Source organism: Balaenoptera physalus, assembly GCF_965194825.1.
Source record: "Balaenoptera physalus genome assembly, chromosome: 2".
Lineage (NCBI taxonomy): Eukaryota > Metazoa > Chordata > Mammalia > Artiodactyla > Balaenopteridae > Balaenoptera > Balaenoptera physalus.
Genome location: NC_138883.1, coordinates 31,053,776 through 31,076,840, shown reverse-complemented (window position 1 = coordinate 31,076,840; position 23,065 = coordinate 31,053,776). Strand labels below are relative to the sequence as shown.

The window sequence follows — 23,065 nt, the reverse complement described above, 5'->3', positions numbered from 1 at the left end:
TTGGCTGCGTTGGGTCTTCGTTTGCGTGCCAGGGCTCCCCCTAGTTGCGGCGAGCGGGGGCCACTCTTCATCGCGGTGCGCAGACCTCTCACTGTCGCGGCCTCTCCCGTTGCGGAGCACAGGCTCCAGACGCGCAGGCTCAGCAATTGTGGCTCACGGGCCCAGTTGCTCTGCGGCATGTGGGATCCTCCCAGACCAGGGCTTGAACCCGTGTCTCCTGCATTGGCAGGCAGATTCTCAACCACTGCGCCACCAGGGAAGCCCTATACTTTTTGATATAGAGTTATTTACCAAAAGTTTTTTTCTGAAGTGGACTTATCCCTAGAAGGGACTTAGAAATCATTTGGTTCAAACCCTAGTTTTATAGTTGAGAAAATCGTGTGACGTGATTTGCTCAAGGTTACAGGGCTGGTTGGTGGGGAGGCCTCCTGATTTCAGAGTCCAGTCTTTTCCCATTAAACCCTAGAAGAGCAGAGGTTTCACCACAGTGGGAAAAGCTCAGTGCCTTTTGAGTGTCCGTCCTGAGATTTAAGTCCTGACTTGTAGTTGGGCCATCTCAGTGGGGTTGTTGGTTGGATAACACTGGTGCTTTTTTTATGTGTCAAATGAATACTTGGAAACTTCTTCTTGAGTTTTGAGGAGTGTGAATCATAGAAGTAAGAATTTTGTTAGAACAACCCTTGTGGGTGTGGAGGGGAACGCACAATGAGCACGCCTAATTGAAGATGTAAGTTTCACTTGGTGGACTAAGCTGCAAAAATGACGGGGGTTTACACACGGCTCTCTTTTATTTACTCTTCTGGGCTGTTCATATGTTTGCTCATACACAGAGCTTTTTCTCTTAAGGCATGTGTTATTACATGCATAATAAGTACGAGGTAAAAATTACTAGGAAAATTAAATCTGGTTCACTTCTCACCTCCTTCAAGTCTTGGCTCAGAGCTGTTTTTGTAGTGAGTCTTACCCCAACCCATTCTGTTTAAGAATGCAACCCATCTTCCCTCCATTTATTCCTGAATCCCCTTATTTTTCCATCCTGGCCTTTTTCTTTTTAATAGCACAGATCCCCTCTAATATTATATGTGTATATTCCATATAATTTGTCTATATATTGTGTTTATTGCCTATTATGTATCTTCTCCATTAGACTACAGGCTCCACAAAGGCAGACTTTTGTCAGTTTGTTTGTATATCCCCAGCAAGAAGACTAAATAATGCCTGGTCCATAGTACGTATTCAATATATATATGTTGAATGAATGAACTTGGCAAAAGCAGCTACTCTTTAGGATTCCTACTAGTAAAATTACAGATTCTCAATCCCAGTGATTATTTTATTTGTGAACTCGTTGGGGATGGCAACATCTTCAGTTGGTATATAAAGAAAATAAATTGTTTTAAGTGTGTGAGTTGTGTTACATACAGTGTTCTGGAACCTCCTTGCTTATTTGGCAATAAACAAGGAGTTTGGACTCAGATGAAAAAAATCATTACAGTTTCAGCTTGAATCAGTGGAACAAATTCTTTAGATTTTAGAATCTAGATAACTAAATGATAAAAATGCACACAGAGCTTCTCAAATATAGACTTGGACAGTAGCTGGTTTTAAATGTAATTGACTTAAAAGGTTTTCATTTTCAACATTGAGGCCAAAAAAAAAAAAAAAAGGGCAGGTTTCAGAGTCTTGGGGTACTGAGGCAATAGGGGAGGGAAGAGGAGGGAATTAGAAGTCTCTGCAGAGTGGAAGATGCTTTGGTAGAGTCATCCAGATGTGAAAGTACATTTCTGAACCTTTTTGGAAAAGCTGAAACACGAGACAAGGAGATACATTTTGTGCAGATAAAGTCTAGACTGTTCTGAAATTGTCACTTCGCTATGCTGGTGGTAGCCTCCTAGGAAGTTCTAGGACATAATGTAGTTTATAAATGCTCATTTTTATTATTTAAAGAGATATTTGACTTTAGAAATTCAAGGGGAATAAAGATGATGCTTAATGTATTAGGAAGATGTTAAGAAACCTAGAAAATACCTTAGAAATCAAGTATTCTGACTTTTTATATAAGCTTAAGCCCAAAGCTTAAATGATTTGCCCAATATCACACAACTAATGAATGGCAGAATTGGTACTAATTTTTGTCACAAATTTTCACTGAAGTATCCTTAATAGGAGAGGAGTGTATAAACCTGTCTTTGGAGGTAACCTAGGGAGCAATTATGAATTTGTTTAGAGATTTATATTTTATCTTAAAAATTTCAAAAATTTATGCAGATATTTTATCTTATTCAAATTATTTATGTCCTCTTTTTATGTGTGTAGGCATTTTTTTTTTTTTTTTTTTTTTGCAAAAATGTGCTTATTTGAGGAATCGTCATTTGGAATTTGAGGAAATGAACAGAATGAAAGAACACCTTAGGTTATTACTGTCTTAGAAGTGTTAAAAAAAATCAGAGTTTTAAAGAAAACTACAACAGGGAAATAGCTCTACTTGATCTGTTCTGAAGGTAAATATATTGGGGAAACTAATTATAGTGCAGTGAAAATATTTAGAAAATATTTTAAACCTCAACTTGAGAAGATAGGGTTGCTATTTTTGTCATTTCAACATTCTGTGTAAATGAAGTAAGATATGATTGGTATCTTTTTGCTAAAGATACTGGTTTGGAAGGGATCAGTTTTAAAAAAGAGAGAGAGATGATTTGTATATATAATTTGTACATATTTTTTCCTGACCATAAAATTAGACTATACTTATATGGAGAAAGACAATCAACCCCACCCTATCCTTCCCCAGCAGGGAATACTCTGAAGGTTTTTACTTCTTGATCTTTTATGTTAATTGTTTCTTTTGTAACACATGGTTAAATGAGATACTTATTATTGTGGTCCCTCCAGTCATAACTTGATTTTAATATGCTCCAAAATATTGTTTCTACAACTAATTAGAGAGCAGGATGTAAAAGGAAGAGCACTAGACTGGTGGTCAGGAGACTGATTTAATCTTATTGGTGAAGTGAGAGTTTCACAGTGATAATGGAGTATTGAGGTCCCTTCCAGCTCTAAGAGCTTATGAATCTGTATTTGCTCGTAATATGCTTAGTGCTTCCAAACACACATTTTCTAAATTTAAATGTACAAAGAGTGTGCATATTTCAAGTTGTTCATTGTCTCCACACAAAAATTTCCTCAAGATGAATACTTTGGGAGTCAGTGCCCATTGGTTTAGTCTGGTCAGTGGGTTTTCCTATGTGACTCCAGAGGCATCATTATGCAAGAACTTGCTGAATGGTCACTGGTGGCTCATAGCAAGCTCTTCTCTGCTAAGCAGGGTGGATTCTGTGAGCCTCTTGGCAATTTTCAGACCACCTCCTAAGACATGAGGAACTTTCAAATTGGGCCTGCAGTCTTAAGGAACTGGAACTTGGAGTCTATCTGAATTTTTATTGTCTGGTGTTTGCAGATTTTCCTTTGATTGCAGGTGTCAAGGTCAGGAGGCCCTTGTCCTTGTCTTGCCATGCTAGTATCACCTTGAAGGTGTGCTGTTGTGTGTGGTTTCAGTTGTCTGTGTCACACTAGCTAGTTTACTAGTGCTGGGTGGAGAGGGTATTTCTATACCCTACAGAATTACTGGATTCATATCCCAGTCTGGCAGAGTTATATGTTTAGAAGTTCAAGAATGGTATCTGTTGGCAGGCATGACTTGGCAGATAGTGAGTGGTGAAGAAGTGCAGCTATGGTGAAGATAACCAGGCCAGAGCCCCAGCTCCTCAAATAGCTACTATAGCGTAGTACCCAAGAGAGTCATTTTTCAGAAATCATGGCTCTGAAGTGAGAGATAGCTTTACGGTCCCTGAATTATTTTGTGATTTAGCTCTCATTTTTCACATCTTCTGGATTTGAAGTTTTGAAGAACTTGGCAGTGTGCTCAAACATGGTCTAGACAGAATAAGCCCAAGGTACCCTGTTAAAGACTGAGTTGAGGCTGAAGAAAGCCTTTATGCCTCTTTCATTTAACTAAGGTATGACAGTATTAGAGCAGATGGGAGGCTAGCGTTTGAGCTTAAGTTGTGTGAAAACTTCAGCAGCCAATTGGCTGACTCTTAATGGTAAGACAGGAAGAACCACCCACGTTTTCCATTTTGGATTTGAGTCACAGAGAACAGGTTTCCTGCAGAAACCATTTGGCTTTAACAAGTGTACGGAAATTTCGTCTTTGATTAAATTGATGTTTTTATCTTCATTATACATGTGGTTCACATTAATTATTTCCCCTTTTCAATCCATAGGTTCAGTTTCAAATTTGAATCTCCTGTAGGACTGACTGTAAACTAATTTCCCAAGATTTTTGTATAAGAGATAGATGAAAAGGACTGTACTTTCAGGTAAGGATCGAGTTTTACTTTCTCTTAGTAATACATGGTTCCCTTGGCCGAAGTTTGGGGTTCCCTACCCCCTTTCACATGAATAGAAGTATAGGTGAATTTTTTAAAAGGTGGCAAATTGAATTCTCCAGACAAGTTTCCACCTGTTCGGGATGACCTAAGAGGTGTCAATGGGCTGGCTACTTAAAACAATTAGAGAAGCAATATGTGATGACAATTGAAACACATGCACATGTTCATTCAGAATGGCTTATAAAACTAAGTTTTTTTTAGGGGAAGGAAATCATCTTTCTGATACCTACTACTTCCTGCCTATGATTGATTGATCAGTCTGTCATCTGTTTGTCTGTTTTCTGTTTTAAAGCTTAAAGACATGGATGGTTTTAAGATTAATTTTTCTATCTCTGTGGCATCCCAAAGTACTATAAGAGTTCTGGGCATGAGAAGATTACAGAAAAAAGATCTGTACTCAAAATAATTTGGATAGGGCTAGTATTTAGAAATGAGTTTTCTCTAGGAAGAAAGGGAACTGTGCAGACCAAAACCAAAAGCAAAACCAAACACACAACCCCACCCGCCCCCCACCCCCCGCCCCAACCCAAATTCGAAAAAACCACATGGCATAGGAAAAATTGTGCTGAGTTGGGATTGCCATAGTGTTTCTGGTTACAAATGAAAGTACATTTCCGAGAAGTAGTAAATTGGCTTTTTAATCAGTTGCCTAATTTTCCTAATTGATTTTGAGATATTGAACCACTTCTAAGTTAATTTTTGTACCTCTTTAGGATGGTTACTTCTCAAGTTTAAAATATGTAAAACTCAGCTTTAAGTTGTTGGCATCGTTTGAAGAGGGACAATGGCAATTGAGTGAATAATGCAAAAATCACTTAGTAATGCATTGTAGGATGGCTCTTGGTGCAGATTTAGTTTCCTAACTATATTACTAGTTAAAGGAATTATTTAGCAAAACATTAACACACCAACAAAGAGGCAGCTCAGTAGAGAGAAGCTGGCTTGGGATTTATGACAAGCTACAGATGATGTGTGGACATAATTTCTTTCCAGTGCATCCTGGGATCAGCCTTACTGAGACCTTTGTAGTAACTTAACTAATTTCCCTGCACCATTCTTTGTAAAGTTGGATCCCATTACTTTCTGCTTGAACACTTTAGGGCCTCCCTATTACCTATGGCAGTGGTTCTCAAACTTTTGGTCTCAGACACCTTTTATGCTGTTAAACATTATTAAAGCCCCAAGGGAACTTTTGTTTTTGTTGATTATATCTATCAATATTTATTCGAAATTAAAATGGAGAAAAGTTTAAAATGCAAAAATATACAAGCTTACGTTCCCTTCGTGCAGAGTGATGACATCATCAAGTCATGCAGCTTCTGGAAAACACTATGAGAGAATGAGAGTGAAAAAGGCAAACAGCAGCATGGTATTATTTTTAAAAGTTCAATTTATTGAGGTATAACTTATATACAGTGTAGTCCACCCTTTTGAATGTATAGTTCTCTGGGTTTTGACAAACGCGCATGGCTCTGTAACCACAATGAAGATAAAGAACATTTCCATCACCCCAAAATGTTCCCCTACCCATAGCCTCAACACCCTCTGGCCTGTTTTCTAGCTCTGTGGTTTTGCTTTTGCTCTTGCTCGGATGTCATGTAAATGGAATTGTACAGTCTGTAACCTTTTGAATCTGGCTTCTTTCATTTAACACAGTGCATTTGAGATTCATCCATGCTGTTGTGTGTATCACTAATTTGTTCCTTTTAATGGCTATCTTACTCCAATGTATGAATATTTATATTCATCCATAGACAAACAGATGAATATGTTTGTCTATTTAACAGTTGGAAGACATTTGAATTGTTTCTAGTTTTTTGGTGGTGATGTGTCTTAGTATTATTATTAAAATAGTTTTAACCTCACAGATTCCCTGAAAGGGTCTCAAGGATTCCCAGGGTCCTGAGAACTCTCTCTGAGGACCTCTGGCCATCCTGAATCACTTGCCTGGGTGTGATGTGCCCCCTGTCTAGAATGTCAAGATCTAGCTCAAGGGTCTCCTCTGCACTGCCCTTTCTAAGCCCTCTTCCCACCATTACCCCTATACATCTTCATACCCCAAGGCTGGGCTGGTCACCACCACCTGCTTGGCTGTTATTTGAGGACATGGCAGCTTCCCAGCTTCTTGAGGAGGATGCCTTTCCTCTCCATCCCAGCACATGCCTGGTACACAGAAGATGTGCCACCTGTTGGAAGGAATAAATAGCAATCCGTTACATGTGTTAAGGCATTTTATTGTTTACATGAGGCTTTCCCATATATGATAACTTTCATCCCTCATTTCAACTCTGGGGAAGTATGTAGCATGTGAATTTTTAATTCACTAGTTTTATTTTGCTTTATTTATTTTTATTATTTATTTATTTAATTTATTTATTTTTGGCTGTGTTGTGTCTTCGTTGCCGCGCGCGGGCTTTCTCTAGTTGCAGCAGGAGGGGGCTACTCTTCGTTGCGGTGCGTGGGCTTCTCACTGCGGTGGCTTCTCTTGTTGTGGAGCACGGGCTCTAGGCATGTGGGCTTCAGTAGTTGTGGCTCGCAGGCTCTATAGCGCAGGCTCAGCAGTTGTAGAGCATGGACTTAGATGCTCTGCGGCATGTGGGATCCTCCTGGACCAGGACTCGAAGCCATGTCCTCTGCATTGGCACGCAGATTCTTAACCGCTGCACCACCAAGGGAAGCCCCATAGCATGTGATTTTTAATATCTTTTATTTTTATCAGATAATAACATTTAAGTCTTAAAGCTCTGGTCTTAACCAAGCTGCACCTTAGAATAACCAGGGGAGCTTTTAATAAAGGTACTAATGCCCTAGACCAATTAAGTCCTATCTCTGGAGGTTAGGCCTGGGTATTAGTATTTTTTAAAAGTATCACTGTTGAATCTCACGTGTGGCCACAAGAATCATGGTCGAAGGTTTGACTTACTGTGAAGGCTTAGTGGTGGTGTAGTCAAGACTGGAACCCGGGATGACTCCCACTCTAATGCCTTTACCTCCACACTGTGAATTTTCATGAGAAGGGAAGCATTACAGCGGTTTAGAGAGCCTCGGTATAGATGTCAGCATTTCAGTTTATGGAAGGACTGTAGCACAAGAAACTCAACACTGAATTTAGAGTCAGGAGACCATGTTTCCGTTTTGGCTCTGCATTTACTAACTGTGGATTAATAAATACTTGAGTCTGTTCTCACTTGTAAAGGAAGGATACTACCTTAAATTCTAGAAGCTATTGTGGGGATCAAATTAGATGATGTGTTAAAGGATTTATTGAAAGGATTGCAAAATCCTTTTGTAAACTATGAAGTGCTGTCTAAAACTTATTTTTACTTGATTTTAACCTAGTGTATTTATTGGCTAGCTTTCCTGGGGGTTCATAAATTACACAAGTAATATATAAATAGAGTCTCACTGAAATAGTCAAATAACAGGATTATGCAGAGTAAAACCAAGAGGTTACTATTGGTCACATACTTTGAATCCTTGGTGTATGCGTTTAAGTGCATAAATATGTATGTATGTAACGTAAGTTATTTTTTCGGCTGTCTTAACATAGAGTCTTTCTTTATATGGTTTTTTAAAAAAACTTGACATGTCTTAGATCATTCCATATTAGGATATATAAGTCCCTCTCATTCTTTTCATAGCTGCATATTTTTTCATACATTTTCAAGTTGATGGACATTTAGCCTGTTTTCCACTTTTTTACTTTTATAAAAAAATGCTAATTAACATTCTGAGCTCTTATTAAAACATTAGTTTATTCTTATTAAAAGATTTATTCTGTTTTCAAGATACCGGGAGGTGAAGTAGTAAATGATTTATGTATGAAATCTTAGACATTGTCTACTCAAGTCAGAATACAACTAAGAATTTATTAAAAAAAAAAAATCATGGTAAAATACACTAGACCTTGGATAACTTTTTCATATGTTCTTGTATATTTTGTTTTATTTTTGTGGTATTCTTATTTCACTATTTGGATAGACTTTTAAAGACTAGTATGTGTATTGCTTAAGTTTAACTCTTTGGGGTGTGATTATACATACTTACCCTCCAGTAAAAACAACGCAACAACAATGGCCAGTACTCACTTATGTGGGTACTGCCCTGAGAGCTTATTACATCCATGGTCTCACTTCTTTCTCTCAGTAAGTGGGTGGTGTTCTCCAGGTAAAGCATATAGAAATGGAGAATCAGAGGGGTCAACTCACTTGTCCAAGGTTATTTATGGATATGGGATTCAGAGGTCCTGCTTCCAGCTTTGATGTTAGGATTTCGCTGAATCAGAGATGGTACTTTGTTATCTATGACACCACAGTTTACTTTCTAAATTAGTTATATTTGTATATTTTATTGTTTAATACCAGTAATAATTTAACATATACAGAAATGGTTCATGCTCTGGAGTATCCATTTTGTAGAAAGTATGTATAATAAAAGCAGTCTATTAATGTAACATTATAAAGGCAAATGCTTGCTTATTGAATTTGATAGTAAGAATGGTGTTTTGGAGTGAAAAAGGCTACTAAATGGGAAAGTGATCTTGAATTCTATTTATTATCCAACAGTGACCTTGATAAAATAATGCTTTTTCCTCACTGGTAAAATAGTTCACTTTATACTTAATCAGCCATCAATCCTGAGAAACATTAGTGTGAATAAGATATACTTGCGAGAACATTTGGCAGCGGTGGTCTAGATGACTTGCGAAATGGAATTCTAGTAATACTTCCCTTACCTTGAGTAATAAGGAGAACATTTCCGGAAGGGTTTGTTTATTCATGACAAATGAAAGATTAAAATGATCTGTCTCTATTGATGAAAGTACCAGAAGGCAGCCTCCGAGTTTTTTTAAACACACTGAAATACACGTTCTTATAAATTTATTCTAGGCATAATTGAGTGTTAAGTTAAGGGGCCATGAGTGGTTATTTCTCAATAGTGATCATTATAAATGGACTTGTAGCAGAGATACAATTTCACATATAGTCTTTGTGTACTCTTGTGTTACATCTTGCTTGAATGATAAAATGAAACTGAGGTCTGCGTGCATAGTCGGAGCCCACTGATGGTGAGTGTTAGCTCCTTATCCCTTCCTCGGTCTCCTTAGTGTGACTCTCCTGTTCAAGTATGAAATATGGTGGCTGAACAGTTGAAATAGATCTTTTGGTGGACTCTTGGCCTTACAGGCTGAAGTCTGTATTTTATTAGGAAGTCAGAAAACATGGTAAATCACAGTTAAGACATTATCATACTGTCTCATTCCTAGTTTTTAATTTATACGCCTTTTTCTGAAGGAAATATTTTGGGCCAACACATATTTGGTGATTGACTTAATGAGTGCATTGGCTCACCTTCCTGCGAGGACTTGTTCACTAAGAATTAGTCACAGGAAGCGATTGGGTGGTAGTGACTTTTGGTTGCTATTGATAATGCAAGTGGATTCAAAGCAATAATCTAAGGTAATCTACTCTGAACAATACCTTTAAAAAATGTTCTCAGATTCATTTTTTTCTCCTGTTTCTAGACTTACTAATTTGCTTGGATAGATCCAGAGGCAACATCGTCCTTTACTGCCACCTACTTGGAGCTGCTTTCTGAGATAACATACTCCACCCTTCAGAGGAATTCATTTCTTTTTCCAAAATTAAGAATTTGTTATTTTTATCCATGTTCTGTATTTAGATTTCCAGCTTTTAGAATTTAAATACTCATGTACATTCTGCCCTAGAGACTAAGAGGCGTTATATAAGGATTTCCCTCTTTTTTCCATATGTGAACATCACATTCCTTGGCCTAATATTTGTTTTGCATCTGTATGCGGTGTGATCCTAGCAAGTTCATTCAAGCAGTGATTGAACTGAGGTTAAATGTATTATGGTTGTTTGGCAGGATGTGGCCGTAAACACATCTCTTTAAATGCAGAATGGCCTGGGGTGACTGTCATGTTAAGTTGCATAATCACAAATTACAAACATAGGAATGAGCACATGGGCCGCATATATCTTTAGTGAGGAACTGCCCCACAGAATGCAATCTACTTTAGAAACTATCTGTAGCGTTCCCTTAAGTGTTTTCTTAGACAGTTATATTAATATTATGTATTTAATTAGAATGCTTCTGATTGAGTAGAACTATGAATAGTTTATCCGAGTTTCCAGAAAGTCTCCCATTTGACCTCTCAAAGAGTGAGTTAAAATGTTACGAGTGTTTTAGAATTATATTGTACGGATTTTTCAAAATTCTATCATATTTTCTCCTGTCCGCTTTTTTCCTTCCCCTCCTGGTATTTTTGTGACTTAAAAGCTGTTTTGCAAAAGATACCCTCAGAAGTAATTCACTCTCTAGAGACTGGATGGAGAGGGGTCCTTCTCAAATACTGGTAATGTGTCCATTCAGTGCGTCTCTGCTATGAATGTCACTGGTCTTTGGAGGTCTTAAGGAGTATTCAAAAATACTCCAGGTACTGTGGGTAGCTGAAGAACTGAAAGTGGGTAGCAAGGCCTTTTGGGCATATTATATATTTTTTGAGGTTGATGCGAGTATATTTGAAAAAAAAATTTTTTACTTCCTTAATTACCACTTGCAGTATTTATTAGGAAACTGGATATATTTGATATGGACTCAGTGTTTCTATAGTCTTAACTTTTACTAAATGTTTTTATTGAACTGCTTGTTCTTCAGTTTACAAATAGTTTTAATTTTTTGCAACTGTTTATATACATTTCTCATGTGTTTTACTGAAACTGATTTTTGTCTGTAGACTTGTTTAGAGAAACCAAATTCAGTTAAAAATATTTCCTTGACAGTGGCCCCAAGGTTGGACAGTATAGATTTTTATTTGAAGTGTTTATTTATTTTAGTTTAATTTTAACTTTTAGCAAAGCAATAATATGCCTGGTTTAAATAGTAAGTAAAATAGTTAATACTAACATAGCCTTGAAAAAAAAATTCTGTGCTCCAACCTTTCTACCTCTCTTCAGAGGCAATCATTTTCAAGGTTTTTTTTTTTTTTTTTTTTTTTTAATTTTATTTATTTATTTATTTATTTATTTTTATGGCTGTGTTGGGTCTTCGTTTCTGTGCGAGGGCTTTCTCTAGTTGCGGCAAGTGTGGGCCACTCTTCATCGCAGTGCGCGGGCCTCTCACTGTCGCAGCCTCTCTTGTTGCGGAGCACAGGCTCCAGACGCGCAGGCTCAGTAGTTGTGGCTCACGGGCCTAGTTGCTCCGCGGCATGTGGGATCTTCCCAGACCAGGGCTCGAACCCGTGTGCCCTGCATTGGCAGGCAGATTCTCAACCACTGTGCCACCAGGGAAGCCTGGTTTTTTTTTTTTTTAAGCTAGTTCTTTTGGCATTTATTTTCCTATATCTAAATAATTTATTTTTACTCCTCCAGCTTGAGTTTTCAATTCTAAACATTATCTTTTGACATCTTCCTACAGAAGGTGATGATTTAGCTCCCCAACTACCCTTTCCCCCTTCTCCCAATGACAGTTTTATCTAATTTTTGGTTAGGCCATCATTCAGTACTTACACTATTATCATTTGAATATTGATGACCTTGGCCAGAGAGTATTCAGTGATTACGTATTCTTTTTTCAACTTTTTCCCCTCAGAGATAGTGGTTACTTTGTTTTTAATTTGCTTAGCTTTCTATTGATTAAGTGGTAATTTTGCTCTAAGCATTCTGATGGAACTATAAAGACTCAAATGTTAAAACTTGTTAGGGCATCCGTCAGTTCCAGTTTTCTCTTGGCTCTGTCTCTCCCAGAGCTCTGTGTCCTGCTGGTTCTGAACTGCTTATTGTTGAGCCTCCACAGAGCTGCCATTTTGGATTTACTGCCATCTTGGGGATTCCCTTGGGTTTTCTCCTTTGAGGATCTTTTATTTTCTGGATTCTGTGTTGTCATCTTTCTTTGTTTATTCCCTGACTTTGCGGGGAGATATATGTATATGTGTGTGTGTGTGTGTGTGTGTGTGTGTTTCTCAATATATACCACTATTTGTATGCCCATGAGTAGGATTTAAAAATAAAAGTTCGTTTTCTAATTGCTGCTAGTAAGAACATACTTGATTTTTTACATCAACTTTGTATTCTGCAGTCTTGCTAAATTCATTTATTAGTTCTAGTAGTTGTTTTGTGGATTCCTTGGAATTTTCTACAAGAATGATCATAGGATCTTCAAATAAGTTTTACTTTTTCCTTTTTGATCTTTATGCCTTTTATTTATTTTTCTTGCCTTATTTCAGTGGCTGGAACCTCCAGTATAGCATTGACTAGAAAGTGGTAAATGTGAGCATTCTTGCCTTATTCTTCATCTCAGGGAAAAACAATTCAGTCTTTCACCTTTGAGTGTGATACTGGTTTTAGGTTTTTGGGGTAGTTGTCCTTCATCTGTTTGAGGAGATTCTCTTTTAGTTGCAGCATGTGGACTTCTTAGTTGTGACATGCAAAAACTCTTAGTTGCGGCATGCATTCGGGATCTAGTTCCCCTACCATGGATCGAACCTGGGCCCCCCTGAATTGGGAGCATGGAGTCTTACTCACTGGACCACCAGTGAAGTCCCTGGGGAGATTCTCTACTTTTCCTAGTTTGTAGAGAGTTTTTGTCATGATGGTTGTTGGATTTTGTCAGATACCTTTTCTGCATCTATTGAACTGATCCTGAGGTTTTCTTCTTTATTTGTTACATTGATTGATTTTCAAATGTTAAAACAGTCTTGCATTCTTGGGATAAACTGTATGTGCTCATAATGTACCTTTTAAATATATTATTGAATTTAATTTGCTGAAACTTTGTTAAAAATTTTTGTGTCTATATTCAGAAGGGACGTGAGTCTGTAATTTTTGTTTTTTGTTATATCTTTGTCAGGTTTTAGTATTAGTGTTATGCTAGTCTTGTAAAATGAGTTGGGCAGTGATCTCTATTTTCTGAAAAAGTTAAATTTCTTTCTTGAATGTATGATAGAATTCATCAGTGAAATCATCTGAAATTGGAGTGGGGTTTTTTTTGGAATATTTTTGATAACAGATTCAGTTTCTTGAAAAGAGATAGGACTAGTTAGATTTTCTGTTTCTTCTTGTGTCAATTTTGATAGGTTTTATTTTTTTAAGAAATGTGTCCATTTCATGTAAGTTGTTGAATTTGTTGGCATAAAGTTATACATCATATTGTCTTATCCTCTTAAATGTCTGTAACATCTCTGGTAATATATGTTTTTTTCATTTCTGATATTGGTGATTTGTGTTTTGTCTCTTTTTTTTCTTGACTGGTATAACTAGAAGTTTGTCAGTTTTGATGATAATTTTAAAACCCAGCCTTTGACTTTATTAATTTTATCTCGTCTGTATTTTTCTATTTCATTATCTGGTTATTATTATTTCCTTTCTTCTGTTTTGAGTTTAGTTTGCTCTTCTTTTTATTGTTTCTTAAGGTGGAACCTCAGGTCATTTTGGTAGATCTTTCTTATTTTCTTATATTAAGCACTTAGAGTTTTAAGTTTTCCTCTAAGTACTGTTTTAGCTGCATTCCACAAACTTTGATTTTTGTTATTGTTGTTGCCATTCAGTTCAAAATATTTTCTAGTTTCCTTTTTGATTTCATCTTTGATCCATGAACTCTTTAGAGCTGTGTTGCTCAATTTCCTTATATTTGGAATTTTCCTAGATATCTTGTTGATTTCTAGTTTAATTCCATTGTAGTCAGAGAATATACTCTGTGTGATTTCAATCCTTTTAAATTTATCGAGATTTATTTTATAGCACACCATGTGGTCTGTGTTGGTAATGTAACATTCATTTGAAAGGAATGTGTATTCTTCAGTTGTTAGATTTTCTATGAATGTCAATTAGATCAAGGTAGTTGATAGTGCTTTTCAGATCTTCTGTGTCTTTCCTGATTTTTCTTCCCTGATTTTTTTTTTTTTTTTGGTTTGATTATTGTGTCAGTTACTGAGATGGGATGTGAAAATCTTCTCCTCTAATCATGCATTGTCCTTTTCTGTCCATAATTCTATTTTTGCTTTATGTATTTTGAGGTGCATATACATTCATAATTGCCATGTCTTCATGATAAATTGTCCCTTTTGTAATTACGATGTTCTTTTTTTTTGTGGTAATACTCTTTGTCTTACAGTTGATTAAAAGTTCTGTGTGCATGATGGTGAAACCGCTGAAATGTGTTTTGGGGTGCTCCGAGGGGCTCCGGTTCTTTATGTCTCAGTGCAGAAAGAATTCAGAGAGGCAGAGTGGTAGATATAAGAAGTGACTTATTAGAATAGGACGCGTGTGAGGCTTACAAGTGGGTGGGCAAGAGGGTGCCGCGCTGAGAACTTAGTGGGCTAGAGTTTTATAATCAAGGGAAAAGTAGGGAGGGAGAGAAGACCACCTTCTTCCTCATTCTTAGGTAGACGTCAAGCTTCCATCATCAATTCCTCCTCCATGATGGGTGGGGGAGTTTTCTTGTCCCTACATGGTCAAACCAGGACTGTCACAGTGCACAGAAAACGTGCAAAAAGGCGGTAACATATGCTAAAATATGGTAAATCATCTCAGGTTTCAGTATAATGTCACCTTTTCCTTGTGCTTTTGTCTTTAGTGTGTGCAGAGGAGCATGTCCTAGGAATCATTAACATACTGAGCTCGCTGGGCGGGATGTGGGTCTCATGCCACCATTGTTTTCTTGTTTTGGGCCTTGTCTCATGTTTCTGTTTCATGGTTTAGTTGCTGAGCAGGCCTGCTTGGTTTTCTTGTTAAGCAAACCTGCTTTCTTGAGTGTTCATTAACTTGCAGGGGTCTCCCATTCTTTTTTCTTTACTTACAGTCCCCTTGTGGGATTAACTGTTTAATCACCTACTTTGTCCTTTACTCTGTCCCTATCATTGGGGCTGGTGTTTCTGGTGTTCTCCTATGGATGGTGAGCTTGGCTTGTGACATTTCGTTGAGAGTTCTCAAATGTCAGTTTCTGTTGATCTTTACTTTCATTTGGTCAGTTTCTCCAGTAAAGAATCTTCTAGTCTATAAGTCTGAAGGGGGCTGGCAGTCTACTATTAACTTGATGGACCCATATTTTTAGTATAGAGATTCATTCCTATTCTCAGTTATGCCTGGTCAAACCCTCTCATTTAATAAACTCCAGACTTATGCTGGTAAAATGCCCAGTTATTGGGTTAGGGAATTGGTTGTTTAGACAGACTCTAAAACCAATTCCTTTTGTTTTCAGCTTCATCCTTTATGTAGAAATCCCTTCTGGAATTCTGCACCATGAATAGACTTGCTTCTTCCTAGCCTATTCCTGGGTTTTCTCCTTATCCCTGACAGTTAGGTTTCAGCTTTCTCCAGTTTGCTAAATCAGTTTTTAGTTATGCATTTGTTTTCCATCTTTCAGAATTTTGTTGGCATCTCTCATATATTATTGTTTTTTCTCCCATTTTTCTTTTATTGTTATTTCTTGAGGGAATGGAGATAGGCATGTATTTGGTCATTCATTTTTTTCCTTTATGGACTTTGTGTTTTATGACAGTAAACCTTTTGATTGGCATACGTTATTGTTATGTTATGTTTACAACCTGATCTTTAGGTTGTAAAACACGAATTCTGCATGATCTGTTGATGTATATGGAAAAAAGAAAGTGTGTGTAGGTGGGGTCCATTATGCATGGGTTAGTGAATTGAAAACTAATGTATTTCCTGCTAAGGATTTCGTGTACATTAGAAAGTCTTAGTGATGTTTACTTTCTTTGTGCTTGGTTTGGTAGACATTGAGTAGTAATTTGTACATTTTCTTTTTTCCAGTTTTCATAGTAGTCATTTTTTGTTAAGGGGCTAACAATTGCAACAAATGTTGTTATAAATGATTATCTTTTGTTTTTTGAGAATCTTTAATTGTTGCCATATTCTTTCAAGTGCCTTCTTTTTGAAAATGAACACATTAGGTCTGTTATGTAAAATGGAGATTTCCTAGATTTAGGATTCAAAAGTCACTGAGTTACCGGTTTAATCTGGGTAAATCATTTAAATACATTTTCAGTTTCTGCACCTGTACATGGGAAAAGTAAACTTCGTACGGTTGTTAACAGTATCTTACTTGTAAGATAACAGACAAGAAAATATTTTAAAAAAATTATAAAGCAGGACATCTGTGTAAAGCGGTGTATTGAGTGTAGTTAATGTGTTCTTGGGTAGTCAGGGATTAAACTGTTTGTGTTTATACTCTTTGGTAATTGAATGCTTCCTGCAGATAACTTTTAGTAGAATATTTTTCATGGTGTAAAACTTGTCCTATGTTTTCATAATGCTCATTTCGTAATATCTTCATGCCCAGTTCCAGTCTTACATGAAAACAGGATAGACAGCTACCTAAATGCTGTTTTTGCTGTTACTTATAGAATGCTCAGGAACTCAGCAAACCTCTACATTGCTCCATGGTTCAACCTGATATTTTGGGATGCTTTCCAAAGACTGCTGTTAAGTTGCTGGTATTATCACTGAAGAAATTATATCTTGAGATGATGTTTGCCTGTGGCATGCCAGCTTACTGTAGTTTATCTGGAGGACAGGACCTTAAGCGAATAGGATATAGGTCTGTTAAGTTTCTTGGAAGAGGGGAGGGTAGAACAAATTAAAATCTAAAGCAGTGCCAGGAATTGTAGGCCTCGATAGACAGCTGTAGCCGTTAACCTTGGGAAGCATGGAAATGATCTCAAGTGGAGTAGGGATAATATGACTATTTTGTAGTACTTTAAGATCCAGCCCTGTCTGATCTCTTTTTTTTTTTTTAATTTTTAAATTTTATTTTTTTATACAGCAGGTTCTTATTAGTCATCAATTTTATACACATCACTGTATACATGTCAATCCCAATCACCCAATTCATCACACCACCACCCCCATCCCCCCGCCGCTTTCCGCCCTTGGTGTCCATACGTTTGTTCTCTACATCTGTGTCTCAATTTCTGCCCTGCAAACCGGTTCATCTGTACCATTTTTCTAGGTTCCACATATATGCGTTAATATACGATATTTGTTTTTCTTTTTCTGACTTACTTCACTCTGTATGACAGTCTCTAGATCCATCCACGTCTCAACAAATGACCCAGTTTTGTTCCTTTTTATGGCTCAGTGATATTCCATTGTATATATGTACCACATCTTCTTTATCCATTCGTCTGTCGATGGGCATTTAGGTTGCTTCCATGACCTTGCTATTGTAAATAGTGCTGCAGTGAACATTTGGGGTGCATATGTCTTTTTGAATGATGGTTTTCTCTGGGTATATGCCCAGTAGTGGGATTGCTGGATTGTATGGTAATTCTATTTTTAGTTTTTTAAGGAACCTCCATACTGTTCTCCATAGTGGCTGTATTAATTTACATTCCCAAAAACAGTGCAAGAGGGTTCCCTTTTCTCCACACCCTCTCCAGCATTTATTGTTTGTAGATTTTCTGATGATGCCCATTCTAACTGGCATGAGGTGATACCTCATTGTAGTTTTGATTTGCATCTCTCTAATAATTGTTGAGCAGCTTTTCATGTGCTTCTTGGCCATCTGTATGTTTTCCTTGGAGAAGTGTCTATTTAGGTCTTCTGCCCATTTTTGAATTGGGTTGTTTGTTTTTTTAATATTGAGCTGCATGAGCTGTTTATATATTTTGGAGATTAATCTTTTGTCCTTTGATTTGTTTGCAAATATTTTCTCGTATTCTGCGGGTTGTTTTTTCATCTTGTTTATAGTTTCCTTTGCTGTGCAAAAGCTTTGAAGTTTCATTAGGTCCCATTTGTTTATTTTTGTTTTTATTTACTCTAGGAGGTGGATCAAAACAGATCTTGCTGTGATTTATGTCAAAGAGTGTTCTTCCTATGTTTTCCTCTAAGAGTTTTATAGTGTCCAGTCTTACATTTAGGTCTCTAATCCATTTTGAGTTTATTTTTGTGTATGGTGTTAGGGAGTGTTCTAATTTCATTCTTTTACATGTAGCTGTCCAGTTTTCCCAGCAACACTTATTGAAGACACTGTCTTTTCTCCATTGTATATCCTTGCCTCCTTTGACATAGATTAGTTGACCATAGGTGCATGAGTTTATCTCTGGGCTTTCTATCTTGTTCCATTGATCTGTGTTTCGGTTTTTGTGCCAGTACCATATTGTCTTGATTACTATAGCTTTGTAGTATAGTCTGAAGTCAGGGAGTCTGATTCCTCCAGCTCTGTTTTTTTCCCTCAAGACTGCTTTGGCTATTTGGGGTCTTGTGTGTCTCCATACAAATTTTAAGATTTTTTTGTTCTAGTTCTGTAAAAAATGCCATTGGTAATTTGATAGGGATTGCACTGAATCTGTAGATTGCTTTGGATAGTATAGTCATTTTCACAGTATTGATTCTTCCAATCCAAGAACATAGTATATCTGTCCATCTGTTGGTATCATCTTTAATTTCTTTCGTCAGTGTCTTATAGTTTTCTGCATACAGGTCTTTTGTCTCCCTAGGTAGGTTTATTCCTAGGTATTTTATTCTTTTTGTTGCAATTGTAAATGGGAGTGTTTCTTTAATTTCTCTTTCAGATTTTCCATCATTAGTGTATAGGAATGCAAGAGATTTCTGTGTATTAATTTTGTATCCTGCAACTTTACCAAATTCATTGATTAGCTCTAGTAGTTTTCTGGTGACATCTTTAGGATTCTGTATGTATAGTATCATGTCATCTGCAAACAGTGACAGTTTTTCTTCTTCTTTTCCAATTTGTATTCCTTTTACTTCTTTTTCTTCTCTGATTGCCGTGGCTAGGACTTCCAAAACTATGTTGAATAATAGTGGTGAGAGTGGACATCCTTGTCTTCTTAGAGGAAATGCTTTCAGTTTTTCATCATTGAGAATGATGTTTGCTGTGGGTTTGTCATATATGGCCTTTATTATGTTGAGGTAGGTTCCCTCTATGCCCACTTTCTGGAGAGTTTTTATCATAAATGGGTGTTGAATTTTGTCAAAAGCTTTTTCTGCATCTGTTGAGTTGATCATATGGTTTTTGTTCTTCAGTTTGTTAATATGGTGTATCACATCGATTAATTTGCGTATATTGAAGAATCCTTGCATCCCTGGGATAAATCCCACTTGATCATGGTGTATGATCCTTTTAATGTGTTGTTGGATTCTGTTTGCTAGTATTTTGTTGAGCATTTTTGCATCTATATTCATCAGTGATATTAGTCTGTAATTTTCTTTTTTTGTAGTATCTTTGTCTGGTTTTGGTATCAGGGTGATGGTGGCCTCATAGAATGAGTTTGGGAGTGTTCCTTCCTCTGCAATTTTTTGGAAGAGTTTGAGAAGGATGGGTGTTAGCTCTTCTCTAAATGTTTGATAGAATTCACCTGTGAAGCCATCTGGTCCTGGACTCTTGTTTGTTGGAAGATTTTTAATCACAGTTTCCATTTCATTACTTGTGATTGGTCTGTTCATATTTTCTGTTTCTTCCTGGTGCAGTCTTGGAAGGTTATACCTTTCTAAAAATCTGTCCATTTCTTCCAGGTTATCCATTTTATTGGCATAGAGTTGCTTGTAGTAGTCACTTATGATGCTTTGTATTTCTGCAGTGTCTGTTGTAACTTCTCCTTTTTCATTTCTAATTTTATTGATTTGAGTCTTCTCCCTCTTTTTCTTGATGAGTCTGGCTAATGGTTTATCAATTTTGTTTATCTGCTCAAAGAACCAGCTTTTAGTTTTATTGATCTTTGCTATTGTCTTGTTTCTATTTCATTTATTTCTGCTCTGATCTGTATGATTTCTTTCCTTCTGCTAACTTTGGGTTTTGGGTTTTGTTTGTTCTTCTTTCTCTAGTTCCTTTAGATGTAAGGTTAGATTGTTTATTTGAGATTTTTCTTGTTGCTTGAGGTAGGCTTGTATAGCTATAAACTTCCCTCTTAGAACTGCTTTTGCTGCATCCCATAGGTTTTGGATCGTCGTGTTTTCATTGTCATTTGTCTCTAGGTAATTTTTGATTCCCTCTTTGATTTCTTCAGTGATCTCTTAGTTATTTAGTAACGTATTGTTTAGCCTCCATGTGTTTGTGTTTTTCACATTTTTTCCCCTGTAATTGATTTCTAATCTCATCGTGTTGGGGTCAGAAAAGATGCTTAATATGATTTCAGTTTTCTTCAATTTACTGAGGCTTGATTTGTGAGCCAAGATGTGGTCTATCCTGGAGAATGTTCAATGCACACTTGACAAGAAAGTGTAATCTGCTGTTTTTGGATGGAATGTCCTATAAATATCAATTAAGTCTATCTGGTCTATTGTGTCATTTAAAGCTTCTGTTTCCTTATTTATTTTCATTTTGGATGATCTGTCCATTGGTGTAAGTGAGGTGTTAAAGTCCCCCACTATTATTGTGTTACTGTCTATTTCCTCCTTTATAGCTGTTAGCAGTTGCCTTATGTATTGAGGTGCTCCTATGTTGGGTGCATATGTATTTATAATTGTTATATCTTTTTCTTGGATTGATCCCTTGATCATTATGTAGTAGCCTTCTTTGTCTCTTGTAACATTCTTTATTTTAAAGTCTATTTTATCTAAAATGAGTATTGCTACTCCAGCTTTCTTTTGATTTCCATTTGCATGGAATATCTTTTTCCATCCCCTCACTTTCAGTCTTTACGTGTCCCTAGGTCTGAAGTGGGTCTCTAGTAGACAGCATATAGATGGGTCTTGTTTTTGTATCCATTCAGCAAGTCTGTGTCGTTTCAGTGGAGCATTTAATCCATTCACGTTTAGGGTAATTACCGATATGTGTGTTCCTATGGCCATTTTCTTAATTGTTTTGAGTTTGTTTTTGTAGGTCCTTTTCTTCTCTTGTGTTTCCCACTTAGAGAAGTTCCTTTAGCATTTGTTGTAGAGCTGGTTTGGTGGTGCTGAATTCTCTTAGCTTTTGCTTGTCTGTAAAGCTTTTGATTTCTCCATCGAATCTGAATGAGATCCTTGCCGGGTAGAGTAATCTTGGTTGTAGGTTCTTCCCTTTCATCACTTTAAGTATATCATACCACTCCCTTCTGGCTTGTAGAGTTTCTGCTGCGAAATCAGCTGTTAACCTTATGGGAGTTCCCTTGTATGTTATTTGTTGTTTTTCCCTTGCTGCTTTCAATAATTTTTCTTTGTCTTTAATTTTTGCCAATTTGATTACTATGTGTCTCGGCGTGTTTCTCCTTGGGTTTATCCTGTATGGGACTCACTGCGCTTCCTGCACTTGGGTGGCTATTTCCTTTCCCATGTTAGGCAAGTTTTCAACTATAATCTCTTCAAATATTTTCTCTGGTCTTTTCTGTCTCTCTTCTCCTTCTGGGACCCCTATAATGCAAATGTTGTTGCATTTAATGTTGTCCCAGAGGTCTCTTATGCTGTCTTCATTTCTTTTCATTCTTTTTTCTTTATTCTGTCCCACAGCAGTGAATTCCACCATTGAGTCTTCCAGGTCACTTATCTGTTCTTCTGCCTCAGTTATTCTGCTATTGATTCCTTTTAGTGCATTTTTCATTTCAGTTATTGTATTGTTCATCTCTGTTTGTTCTTTAATTCTTCTAGGTCTTTGTTAAACATTTCTTGCATCTTCTTGATCTTTGCCTCCATTCTTTTTCCGAGGTCCTGGATCATGTTCACTATCATTATTCTGAATTCTTTTTCTGGAACGTTGCCTGTCTCCACTTCATTTAGTTGTTTTTCTGGGATTTCATCTTGTTCCTTCATCTGGTGCATAGCCCTCTGCCTTTTCATCTTGTCTATCTTTCTGTGAATGTGGTTTTTGTTCCACAGGCTGCAGGATTGTAGTTCTTCTTGCTTCTGCTGTCTGCCTTCTGGCGGATGAGGCTATCTAAGAGGCTTGTGCAAGTTTCCTCAAGAGGCTTGTGCAAGTTTCCTCTGATCTCTTAATCATCATCCTACTTCTATGGTTATGGTCATACTTGAACATAAGATCTATGGCACTTGAGGACCAAAGATGTAAGTACTAGTGGCTTATCAATGCTTATATGCTGCTCATGTAAGCAAGCCTCTTTTGGCATGTTTCACATGTGAGAAAAAAAATGGAAGTTTTCCCAGTCTTAATTAGGAAAACTGGAAAAAAAAAGAATGTTAATAATTGGCTATTACTATAGTGCAGTTGGCCTTTGGAGAAAGTATAAAGCATCCATCCATTTAATGAGTTTGGACCACCCCCGTGCCACCCCCCCAAGCACTCTTGTTTAGTGTATTTAGACGCAGCTAGATTATAGAGGAAATGGTAAATTTATAGTGATTTTGACAATTTTGGGATAATGGTGATCAATCCATTAGAAATAGTTTTTTTTTAAATAGAAAATATAGTCATATAGCTATGAACTTTTTATATTTGTTGATATAAGGTGTAAATAGCTTTACTGCTTGAAAAGTCATGTAGATACTGGTTTTAGAAGCTTTCTAGTGCTTTGCCTTTGCTTATGACCTTTTTGGTCTTAGAAACATTCAGAATAACCTTTATTATAAAGTAACATTACTATTGAATTAAACAGACGTACTTTGGTACTTTGTTGGCCATGTGATTTTATGGATTTCTGATGGACTTTGTGTGTGCTGGTCAGGTTGCATTCTTGATACCCTCGT

At 36.9% G+C, this 23,065-nt stretch overlaps 2 protein-coding genes across 7 annotated transcripts in view; both read left to right on the top strand.

Annotated features, from left to right (window-relative positions):
- SIPA1L1 (signal induced proliferation associated 1 like 1) overlaps positions 1 to 23,065 on the top strand; it is a 383,378-nt gene that overhangs the window by 31,091 nt on the left and 329,222 nt on the right. For 4 of the 5 annotated variants that reach the window (XM_082451510.1, XM_082451509.1, XM_082451508.1 and 1 more), the window contains exon 1: positions 4,311 to 4,379. The exons of the other annotated variant lie outside the window; for it this stretch is intronic. The gene's annotated coding sequence lies outside the window, so the exon portion shown is untranslated. Of the gene's footprint in view, positions 1 to 4,310; positions 4,380 to 23,065 lie in introns of those variants that run through there. 5 annotated transcript variants of the gene reach the window in all.
- PCNX1 (pecanex 1) overlaps positions 1 to 23,065 on the top strand; it is a 499,400-nt gene that overhangs the window by 392,401 nt on the left and 83,934 nt on the right. For both annotated transcript variants that reach the window (XR_014261020.1, XR_014261021.1), the window contains exon 42: positions 4,284 to 4,379. The gene's annotated coding sequence lies outside the window, so the exon portion shown is untranslated. The remainder of the gene's footprint in view (positions 1 to 4,283; positions 4,380 to 23,065) is intronic.